General features: G+C 38.4%; 1 protein-coding gene across 3 annotated transcripts in view; it reads left to right on the top strand.

Moving 5' to 3' along the window:
* Positions 1–12,595, top strand: part of LOC306874394 (alpha-ketoglutarate-dependent dioxygenase FTO-like) — a 142,512-nt gene that overhangs the window by 106,945 nt on the left and 22,972 nt on the right. The gene's annotated exons all lie outside the window — the stretch shown is intronic.

The raw sequence follows: 12,595 nt of genomic DNA, 5'->3' as shown, positions 1-12,595 counted from the left end.
CTGTGCCCTCTGAGAGTGGACCGAAGGGAGCCAATCCCCGGAGTCCTCACGGCTCAAGGACCAATTAGTATTAAGCAGAATTATTCTAAACTGAATATTGCCATCCACAACGGGTCCACTGGAGGTGAGGGGGAATTAACCGACCGGATTGATTGGATGGATCTTTTTAGCGGTCTGCGCTTGCTTCCTCCTCCTGAAGTAAAGTTTTTTTTTTTTTAAATTACACATTTGGGCTGGAATGATAGACTGCTCTTAAATGTTTTAATGAGGACAACAACAAACAAAAGTGTATAGTAGTTTTCTACTAAAAGTTATAGTACTTTTCTGTATAGTAGGCTACACACTGAAAACGAAAATGGTGCTTTTGATCATTCAAAGGTTCTTCACACTAAGAAAAATGTTTCTTTTGAGGACTGTTCACTAAAAGGTTCTTTGTGGAACCTCCGTGGCAGGGTTTCCCAAATGGGGGTTTGTGGTAGAAATGAAGGGGGTTTGTGACTTGATGAAAGGCTAATAATTATATCGAATGAAAAATTATGAATAAATATGAAAAAATACAAAAATAAATGGGACTGCACAATACTCGTGATATAGGTCAAGCGTTCTGCCATCATAAAATCAAAGACTGCAATTTGATTAAATAGCTGTATAGTCGGATGCGCTGTGTTTTAGAGAGAAACGTGTTCATGCAAGCAGCTCATGATATGGTGTTTTAATCATCTCACGTCTTGTGATTTTTAGTGTGCATTTGAGAATTCTACTTTTACTTTATTTACACATTTACATCATTTTTGTGGACAGAAGTTTACAGAATTTCACCTTTATTCTGCCAAAATAAAAACTGGAGGATTTAAGATGATAAAAACTTTGAAAGTGGATTATTAAAAACATAAATATTAGTAATGTAACACGTGTAAAATAAAATTATTATTCTTATAATTATTAAATATTCATTTTATATAAGGGGTTCTGCAGACAACAACAACAACAAAAAAGTTTGGGAACGCTTATTCAATGGAATCACTACAAAAAAACACTTTTTGGGACCTTTATTAAGGCAAATTCACATCACAAAATGCAAAAGCCAACAAACACCAAAAACAAGCTGGCCATTGGATTTAGAATTTTATGAAAAATAAGTGTCATGTTCACACTGCCCCAACATACACTGACTAACGCTGATTGAACATGTTCACTCGGGTGAAAACAAACCCTGACCAACGGTGACAGGGCTGATCAGACAAAATCCAACAAACGTGTTTGTTGGCGTTTGTGTGTGCGATGTGAATTGGCCTTAAGAGTGTATTTGAACATGTACATGTGCATTGATCTGAGGCTAAGATTTGGCATCCACACCCTGTCGTGTTGTGGTCGTCTTTTTGGTTCAGATAAGCACCCGCTGGTTCACTTCCCTCGTGTCCTATATCGATTTGGGGCAAATGCAGCTCCATTAGGGTGCAGTAAGTGTGCACGTTTGTTTGGAATGAGAGATGTGACACTCACGACCCCAGCTGCAGTGTAGAATTGATTAGCTCAGGCCAAGAGAATAGGAGTCGGGTCAAGGTTAACCCCGCCAGGCCTCATGTGCGATTATGCTACATTAGCCTGTTAGCGGTCAAACAGGAGGGGTCCTGTTAAGCTAATTAGCACTTTCTCATCATATCAGTGCTGACAGGAATTCACAGCTTTCCATTGATCCTTTTTTCTCTGTTTTCCATTTAGCAGGCCTGTCCCGAGTATACCTGACTCAAGCATCTCGGCGGAAAGAGCACTCATTTGATTACCTGGAAACGATTAGCGCTAGTTGTCCCGTGATGCTACGCTAATATGCTCAGCACCACAATGCTTTCTCACTGGAGTTCTGGTGTAGGAGGTTGTATTCAGATTTCACGAGTTGAAGAGTTGATTTAGTAGCCCGTGGAGAGCGAGTCGGAGTCTCTTTGCCTCCGAGCCATCTGCGTTCACATCAAAAGCAGGTCAAAATTCACAAACGTTGTTTCGCGCAAGCAACCCCAGCGCGTGAATACATGCAGACTCTGGAAGGATGTAAAGCTACGGGGTTTTATACGCTGTGACAGCTGCTGAGATGAGCGCTGCGTTTGAAGACTGATCTCCTGGAGTTGCAGGTGGAAGTGTTGGGGATGCTCAAGCAAGTGAGAAGCAAGGCAGTTGCCTTTTATGATAGTATGATACACTCTCACTTTCTCTCTCTCTCTCTCTCTCTGAGAGGCTAGTTAATTTTTTGTGTTTTTGAAATCTTTCCCTCTATACATGCACTCACACATACACTCGCTATCTGTAATTTCTTCCTTCGGTGATTAAAGCAAGGAAGTGTCAGAGGCACTGCGTCTTTGTCTCTGTCTCACGGTGAAACACTGATCCCCCTGTCACATCACACCTAATCCCCTCATACAGCAAACTGCCATTGTCTTCATTTCACTTCCTCTTCTCCTGCTCTGCTGTCTGTCCTCTGTTTCTCTCTCCTACTGTCTTTCACTCTTGTTTATGTACTTTTCACAACATGCTGGCATTTGGATGCTGCTTTGTCATGGAGCAGTTATAATGTCTATGATGTCGATCATGTGTTTTCACACTTTAAGAAAAAGCATTGATCATGAATCAATATTCACTCTGTGTCTACTTTGTGTTCACATTGACAGTGGGATGCGGTGGCAAAGTGACAAGAAATCACTCATTTTCAGTGAGAGATGATTATGTCCAGCAACATGAACAACACCATCTTTGGTGGTGTCGTTGTGTCTAGCAATTGAACAAATGTGTAAGATTTTTTTTTTGTTTCTGCCACTGTAGGAGATATAATTAGGGATGCATAATATATCAGTGCCATATTGATTATAACCCGAAATTACAAATAATTCAGCTAATATTTACCAAACGCTCTTAAAGATGATCGTGAAAAGCACTAACAATTTAATAACACTGTTAAATTTGGTCTGTAGCAATTTTCTAAATAAATAGATTTTTTTCATAATGTACATTAGAATGCTCTGATGAATTTAAAACATCTTTATAATGATGTAGTATTTAAAACATGATTTCTAATTTTTTTTTTATAAAATAGTTTAGAATCTTAATTTTATTAGCCATTATCAGCAGTTCCATAAAAATAATTCATAGATTATTTAAATTGGAGTTTTTTAACATTGACTACTCCCTAAATATATTGGAAAAATATATGCATTGAAAACAGTGTCAGAAATTTTGAGCATTCTGAGTGAATTTCATTCGTATATTGATAACCATAATTGCATTAGTGATATTATGATATTCTGCTCAACACAGTCAGCATGATTTATTCAGCTTATTAGAGTTCATTATACCTCCAGAATGTTAATTTTTAGTTTGATGTAAATCGATCTTTTGGAAAAATGTAATAACACTTTTTTTTTACCTGCAGTACATTTGTGTATTATTTATGATCAGATTTTCTACAACTATGGTCAACTAAAGCCTGCAATACACTACATGATTTTGCCCTGGACTTCTCCATAGTGTATAGTGGTCACAGACTATACAGACACAGTGTAGTGGCTTCAGACTTTGATTCCATCATATTGTTTTTATTTGTCATGTGTCTCCTAGCAACAATGCACACGTTTATGCGTGAGTTTGTTGTAATCGGAACAACTCGAAAGTCTGTGTGCGATCCTCAGTTGTTTAGTGTATGTAAGAATGAATCAATGAATGAAACAATGTACAGTATGAAGATCTGAATGGAATATGTGAATGAACGAATGAATAAAGGGTTGTGTGATATATTTACCATATGTCATTGAGTGCGGGTGAGTTGTTAGGCCTGATTTGGGTTTGGCCCTTTTGTTGCGAATGTTCTCAGGTGAAGAATGCTGCCATTACAGATCCCCCACGTCATTTACTGGGATCGAGCACAAGCGCAGGCCTCGGGCTAAGAGGGTCAACATGACAATTATACAATCTTGTTTTCTCTTTCTTTGCTGCCCTGCCCTATATTCCTCTGACTAATTTATAGCACTGCACTGAATAGCTACTTCATTTTGACATTTGTGACATATTGACATATTTTTGCTGTTAAACAATGTTTAAGGTGGAGATACATGGGGTATAATTACAGGTTTACTCTGAACCAGAGTTTAGTGAGATGTCAACAAACCCAGCTTTCCACCTCTATGAGAAAAAGCCAATTACAGATAAAAGAGACGAAATTAGAAGAGAGCAGACATGTTGCTTGTTTTACTTTTACTGTCCGTTGTCCTGGTTAAAGGAATAGTTTGACTGAAGTTGTAATTAAAATCATTTACTCACCATCATGTTGTGTTTTGAGGAATATTCTGGCTGCTCTTTTCCATAGAGTAAGAATTTTAGTTTTTTCAGGGTCTGTTGAAATTCTCTAAACCATGCAGATTATCATTTAAATTAAATAAATTAAAAAGTTAAGTTAAATGAAGTTTGGAATCTTGGAGTGAAAATGGAATGAAAAGTAGGACGGAATGTGTAGAAACCAGGACAGAGGAAACGTATGTTTCCCTGGAAAAACAAACGTGCCAAAATTAGTTTGAGACAATAAATAGTGATAAACAAACAACATGCACAAAGTGTAGAGCTGCAATAAAAAACACATTTTCTTTATTCTTTCTCCAAACAGGCATATTCCAGTGGTCTGTAAATCCAAAGCAGCTTGTTGTTAAATATCTAGTGAAATATCATGTGATCATGAGAGCTCATTAACAATATTTTAATTTTCGTCTTTGGAAAAGTTAGAAACTAATGACAGATGTACTATATGATCTCTTTTTTCCCATCTGTCTTTCCATCTATCTAATGCTGAGGGTGTCGTCTAGTTTTGTGGGTTTCTTGGATGTCCAAGTGTCCCAGAATGGTTTTGTGTGTGTAGTGTTTGTATGTGCCACCTTTTTATGCTTGTTTTAATTGTGGCGAGAGGAGGAATCCGCGGTTGCATGCTCATATGCTCAGAGCACGGATAAGGGCCAATTATGAGGAGCGCAGAGGGAGACAGAGTGGCAGAGACTGGAGAGGAAGGCCTGGTTTGCAGCTGGCCTCCTGACTGGTGCGATGCAGTCTCTCTCATGTCTCTCTCTCTCTCTCTCTCTCTCTCTCTCTCTCTCTGCTCTTGTACTGTAAAGTTCTGTAGTTGTTAATTTTGGTTTCCCTTTTCTCTCTCCAGCATTTGCACTCTGTGTGGCCAATTAGAGCATGGCTTATGGGGGAGTGTGGAGATTAGCTGTGTTCTGCTGTTTCCTGGCCATGCTGTGCAGAGGGATCGAGTGGGTGTGTTCCTTTGTGCTAAACGCTTCCTCTGTCCTCGGGACCCACTGACTCTTCTTACTAGGCATGTGAAAAAAACCCATATTATTGAAATCCCTTTAGAAATGAGGGAAAATGGGGTAAGGTTAACCTGGGCTTCTAGTTAAAGGGATACCCAAAAATAAAACTTCTGTCATCATTTACTCACCCTCATGTTGTTTCAATCCTATGTTTATAACATAAAAGAAGACATTATGGACAATGTTGGGGTCCAAACAACACTGGACCCCATTTTGTATGGACAAAAAAACACTAAGACTTTTTTCCCCCCAAAAGCATTTTTAAAAATATCAAATTTGTGTCACAGGAAAGTTGTACAGAATTGGAACGACATAAAAGTTAGTGTACTCTATACCTATACTGAATAAACTATCCTTTTAAGACCAGTTAGTCAAGTTATTTAGGCAAACCACAGACTAGTTGACTAATCTTAATTGCAACCCTGTGTACACTATACTTAAAAAGTTTGGTGTCACTAATATTTGTTTGTGAAAGAAGTATCCTTTGTTCACCAGGGCTTCATTTATTTGATCAAAAAATACATTAATAACAGTAATATTGTAAAATATTATTACAATTTAAAATAACTTCCCACATCTGAATTTTCAGCAGTCATTACTCCAATCTTCAGTGTCACTTGATCCTTCAGAAACAAGTATGCTGAATTGGTGTTTTAAGAAATATTCTTTATTCCTTGCCATTGCTGTTGAAAACCAATTTTTAATTTTTTCTTGGTGATTAATATTTTTTGTGGAAACCGATGAGTTTTTTCCTTCAGGGTTCCTTGATAAAGTTTTTTTTAATTTTTTTATTGTAACATAGTTTTACTGTCACTGTTTTAAGTGCATTCTTGCTGAATAAAAGTTGTCATGCATAATAATGAATATTAATTCAAAATTTGTTAATATGCATAATAAATTATATTTTAAAAAATTATAATTGGCTACACTTTATTTTAAGGTCTAGTTATCACCATTAACTATAACTTTTGCCTCAATAAACTCCTAATTTGCTGCTTATTAATAATTAGTAAGGTAGTTGTTAAGTTTAGGTATTGGTTAGGATTAGGGATGAAGAATATGGTCATGCAGAATATGTGCTTTATAAGTACTAATAAACAGCCAATATGTTAATAACAGGCATGCTAATAAGCTACTAGTTAATAGTGAGAATTGGCCCCTATACTAAAGTGTTACCTAATAATATTTATAAAACAATTTATATATATATATATATATATATATATATATACAAAAATACAGGCATGGCGAGTAGAAAAGTACTGCCCTGAACTGGGTAGCAGAAGAAAAAAAACCTCACTTCTGAGCCCTGGGTGGTGCTTTGTTATTCTGACTTGATCAAAGGTGGTTTTGGCCTGAAAAGTTTGAGAGCCTCTGAAGCAGAACAAGTTTCAACTGCACAGATGTGTCCATCCTACAGTGACTGGTCGTCAGGTTTGGCTCAGTAGCAGGTATGGTTATTTGAGAAGTTGGTGTCCTGAGGTGAATATGCGTAGCTACAGAGTTAAGGTCCTGACCCGGGAGGAAGCTCGTCTTATCTCCTTCCATCCACATCACTCAGAATGATAGTGTTCAGCTCATCGCTGTGTGATAAAGAAAACAGCGCATCATTTGTTAGGCGAGGCCCACTGACAAGACCCCCATTAAGATCCCAGCCTGAGGCTTTAGCTGGACGAGTCATTGCCTGTCTGTTTTGAGTGACAGTTGATAAAGCGTCGCCTGGATAGAGAGGACATATTTGTTTACAGATCACTCTCTGGCTAATTGTAGGTGTCTTTTTTTCCCAACCCAGCGTCCCTCATCGCAAGCTTCACTCTTCTGTCTGTCTTCAAACTTACCGCTCCCCTCCAAATCAGTCTTGACACTGTGGAGAAACGGCTAATGGATCTGTGTAATGGCTTCTGATGACAAACTCCACGCTTGGAGAACCATGTAATCTCTCCACAATTAATTAAAGTGCTTACCGCTCTTACACACACATACACATATGCACACACACTCTGTCCTCCTCCCTCTTCTTTTCTTTTCCTAAGCAGATGTGCCTAAATGACAGGAATAGCATCGCTGTCAGCAGTAAAAAATGAAGGCCTGGCCTGTTAACAAAGAGAGGGGTGATGTGAGACACAGATGCGGGGTTATCGCTGCCATAACGCTGGGATGGATGCGAGGGTCCTGCGCTCCTTAGCATCTGCAGCTAGGCGCTAGTAATTACCACAGCAACCCCCAGCAGCACACCGGTCTGTCAACACCTCCCGCTGTACCCCACCATAAAGAGAGATGAAGAGGTAGTGTGTTTGCTAGTTCTGCCTATACTGTGAACAGTGCTGCATTAGATGGATTTGATTGGCTGTTTAACAGCATTCCCCTTGCACTGCTGTGAAGCAGTTACTTATCATATAAGCATTTGTATGTCCCCATGTCCCATCAGATTTGCCAGGGGTTTCATAATGACTCTGGGATGCTAGGGGTTTACAGAAATGTTTTGTTAAATATTGAGTTAAAAATCTAATTAATTTTTTTTTAGTAATTACTACTATTAATACAGTTATTTTATAAGAGTTTATTGATATTGCCAAAATGTATATTATAGAGCGTTCAAAGTTAGCATGTAAACTTTAAAACATTAAATAAATTCCTAACATTAATTTTTTCTAATGCAGCAATTCTTAACATATTTCACAATTTGTATTTTTATGACTACATTTTCAGTCTGTCTGAACACTAATGATCACATTTATTCTATTGACAGTCCTTTTTAAAAAGCAGTAATCTGGATATATTGTTATTATTATAATAAGAATACTAATGTTATTTTTCTTATAATACTCTGTGTGGAGTATAGATAATCACATGATTATCATTGCATATGTGGCAACAAAAATTAATATTCTATTTTATTATATTATATTATATTATATAAACAGATATAAATAATACATATAATAATATTAATGTTAAATACTACTACTACTACTACTACTACTAAAAATAATAACTAATATAATCTTTTTCTTTACAATATTCAGAATGAAATATGTGAGATATAGCTCTTCTTTTTTTTTTTTTTAAAGAAGGGTATTATCACATTTGGTTGTCCAGGGCATCAAAAAGTCTAAAAACTCCTGCAATTGTTGCTATAAATTTGCAGTAAAGCCTATAAGCACTTTGTCGAACAGTCTAAACTGTTGAAATAATGCCTTTCTTCTAATAATAAAAGGGTGTAGGATTAAGTTGTTGAACGAATGGAAGAACTTTCAGCTGTAGTGATGTGATTATCTTTTTCATTTGGAAAGCTTCTTCATTGTGATCTTTTTGGTTCAGTTGGTTTGTGGCGGCTGGTTTCTCATTTGGAAGATCAGGATGAGTGGCCACAAAATGCGTCTAGCTCTATACCTATTACCACATCATCTGTTCAGTCCCATTAATAATTAGTTACAGCAAATCCTGCATGAACTCCTCTCAGCCTCGAGAGAACGCCGATATCCCTTCAACTCCATCACCATTTCCGTTTGTCTTTTTCACCTTTGTGCTTTGTTTTCGTTTTCCACTGCGATATCGATCTGAACGCAAAAGCATAATTAAGCTCATTTTGGAGATAATTCCTCCATCTTAGTTGATGTTTCATAAATAAATGAGAAATTCTCTATGCTTTGTGTAATTTTTGATAGGAGCCATCAGTTTAGAGTTGCTTTCGCCATTGATTTGATTAAAGGCATTATGCATTGTTTAATGAGTTTTACACTTGGCTGGGTGGAGACGAATTGCAACACTTTCTTTGACCTACAATTCACTCGTTCTCTTTCTTTCCTCATCCTCTGTCCTTCTCATCCTCCTTTTCCAGCAAAAAAGAGCCAGCACTGGCACACAGCGCAGACATCGCACAAATCACTGGAGCCTTTTATTTGGAAACGTATTAGTTTTTTCCCCCTCAAATTGATTCTCGAAATCAGTTCTGCTTTAATTTCCATTTTCATAAGAGTTTGATAACTACAGCAGGAATTAATATGAAGATTGGTTACCTACCGTATGCGAGCAATTGTTGGGAAAACCACAAAAAAATCGCAGTGCAGCAAACTGCCTCGCAATTAGAATTCTCAAAAAGAAACAATATCTTTTTTTTTCCGCTTTCTCTCTCACCTTCTCTTTCTCTCTCTGTCTCACTCTTTCCATTTAGCTTTCATAGCAGTCTTGTTTAGACACCAGTTTTATACCTGTGTCTGTTCAAAAAATGCAGTATGTAAAAGATGAGCTGAATATGTTTGGCTGAATATTGCCCTCCTTCCCCGTGCCGATCTGTCTTGCTTAGGGAAGCAATCCTAGGTGCAGTGGATAAACTAATATCAGAGCATCACCTCAGAGAGGCAATACAAACGATGGGGTAATCTTTCATCTCTTTATGCATACAGAGAAATATGAAAAATTGCAGTTTAGGAATATTTCCGCGAGATTGGAGGCTCAAGCGACGGTCGCTTCGGTGCCCAGGGCCACTTCTGACGCCATGACATCCAGAGGAAGAGTGATGAGAGTATTATGCCTGCCTGTCGCCCCACTACGAGCCCCCTGCCAGGGCCGCACGTCAATGCACACACACACACACACGCTATTTCTCTCATCGTCGTGATTGACAGCTGGGCTTGACATAATTGTCTCCGTCATCTCTCTCTCCGGTCGCTTTATTGCTCCTACCGTGGCGGCGTCTCTGCTGGAAGAGAAAGATAAATCTGTCATTTATCACTCCTCCTTTCATCCCTCCATCACTCGTTTCTAACAGACCCTGTTAAGGGGGTAATCTGCCTGTGTTAGCCAGCGAGCCTATTCATCACCACGAGCGGACCCGGAGGGGTCACGCCGCTCATCCCTCGTCCCCGGTCCCCGTGCGCTGTGGCTAGGCCAGGTGGCAGGAGCGAGCTGGTGTGAGCGGAGCTCAGGATCAAGCTCAGGGCAAACAGAACAGGCTCACAGCAATAAGGTGGCATTAGGCTGGGATTGACTCGCACGCTCGGGGTCTGAACTCCCATGATTAGATCTCATATTAGCTGTTAGCATATGGCTAACACCTGAAAACCCCAGTGCACCGAGTAAGCCCTGAGACTTATTGAACACGTAGCCCTGTGTGAGATGATATCAAAACACCATTGATGGGTACCTCGGTCGTATGGCTAGCCTCTTAACGCTAAGTGCGCTTCCATGACCGGCTGTTAGCCGCCTGATGTGTCTGAAAACACAGCTCATTTTCAGCCTGAATACCATCTTGTGTGTGTTTTGGATGCGCTGACTCCAGGGATTGTGGGTAACCCCCCCCCAAACAATCCTCGAAAGTGCTGAATCCCTTACAATTTAGCAGGTAAATGCTATTGCCTTCACCTCCAAAGCGTTTTCAGAGAGAGAGAGGATTTTATTTGGTAGTTTATTGCGTCATCTTTCTCTAAAGCTTCTTTGTTGCTGAGAGTCTCAGAGCGTCTCTGTTTACTCCCCATATATATGTATTGCCAGCGTCTCTATCCTCCTCTTCAATATAGAGTTTTTTAACTTCACAACCCACTGCTTATTTTTTTATCTCTCTCTCTTTCCCTCTATCTTTTTTATTCAGCTAAATAACCTCTCCGTCCCCGGGTAAATCTGAAGAATATGTATGGGTGTGTGAGTAAGGGAGCCATTCGCGGTAGATGAGATCAGCGTTCTCATATCTCGCTCGCCATGTGTAGATTTATTGGGCTTCGATAAGCAACAAGCGAGCCATCACTCTGGGCCAATACACTGCCTCTTGCCTGCCTGTACTTATTTCGCAGGACCGCTCAGCACCAAACTAGCGGCCCCCATGGGTCTTCTCTGCACCAGAGACTGCCCACACAACTGCCTGAGTCATTATCTGTTATTATATAAAGAAATGGCACACAGAGGGGATGAATGCCGATAGGTCTCGCTCTCGGATGCTTTAAGGTGAATCTTCTGAGTCGTCTTCCTTTCTTCTACCTATTTTTTGTCCTCCACTCTTTTTTGATTTGTGAATCTTGCTAGTCTGTGAATGATTGCATAGTATTTTGATGAGGGTAACGTGATGGGGAAGCTACTTTAAAACTAATCTTCTGACTAATCAACTCATAATCACTACTCATAATTTAAAGCAGTTAAGCAACAGCAAAGCCGACCTTTTGTTTTATACACTACAAGCTGCAAAACTAGCCAATTACATTTAAGCCGAACACATTTAATTTAATTTTACTTAATTATAAATCGCATCATCAGACAGTTATATATTTAAAAACATAATGTAAAAAGTAATCATAGCCATAGTTTTGGCTCATTTAAATAATTTATTTACTTACCTATCATACATACTTATCTTTCTATTAACAGATTAACAAAATATCTAAAATGCACCCTGACTTATATTACTTAACATAATAAAACATAATAAAAAACATGATAATAAAAATAATAATAAATATTTAAATTAATATTTTAGTCTATAAAAAGACCTAAAATGACCCACAGTGACTCAAATCAGTAAGTCCTTTTTTTAATAATCTGTTAATTTCCAGTAACCATCCGAATGAACTAATTCACTAGAATAACACTATACACGGTATCATATATGCATAATTATATACATATATATTTACACACACACATATAGTGCCTTGCCAAAGTCCCCTTAATTTTTCTCATTTTATTTTTATTTTTTTATGTTCACGTTTTAAAATTTGTTCACATTACTCTACACTCCATGAGTGCATACTGTATGTGTACACCCTGTAATGGCAAAGCAAAAATCAGATTATCATAACTTTGCAAATTTATAAAAAAACAACAACTGAAATTTACCCCCGGTTGCATCCTATTTCTGATTTCTCCAGGTGCAGATTCTTTGTAGGTCTGGTCTGGAGTTATTGTTTTAGTCAGTTATTGTTAAAAGCTACACTTGTTCCTGTTTTAGTGTGTATTGAAACCTGTAGTTTATAAAGAGGTCAGATGGTCGTTTTTCACAACACATGTTGTCAAAATACTGTATAGATTGCCTTTAGACCTTTTTCTCCACGCATAGAGCAGGTGAGCTTTCTGTTATCTGTGTGTGTGTGTTGCGCTATGTGTGGTATTAGAACAAATCTCTATGTTTGTGAGGGTGTTACGCACTTCTCTGACCCCTGATATCCTGCTGAGAGAAATTTCATCAGATGACACTCACTCTCATCAGGGGGGTCTGTCTTCCTCTTTCACTCTCTCTGTCTGAGATATCAAGTGGTACTCCGGGT

This window comes from Barbus barbus (assembly GCF_936440315.1).
Source record: "Barbus barbus genome assembly, chromosome: 1".
Classification (NCBI taxonomy): Eukaryota; Metazoa; Chordata; class Actinopteri; order Cypriniformes; family Cyprinidae; genus Barbus; species Barbus barbus.
The sequence above is the reverse complement of the archived record's forward strand: the minus strand, read 5'-3'. Positions and strand labels throughout refer to the sequence as shown.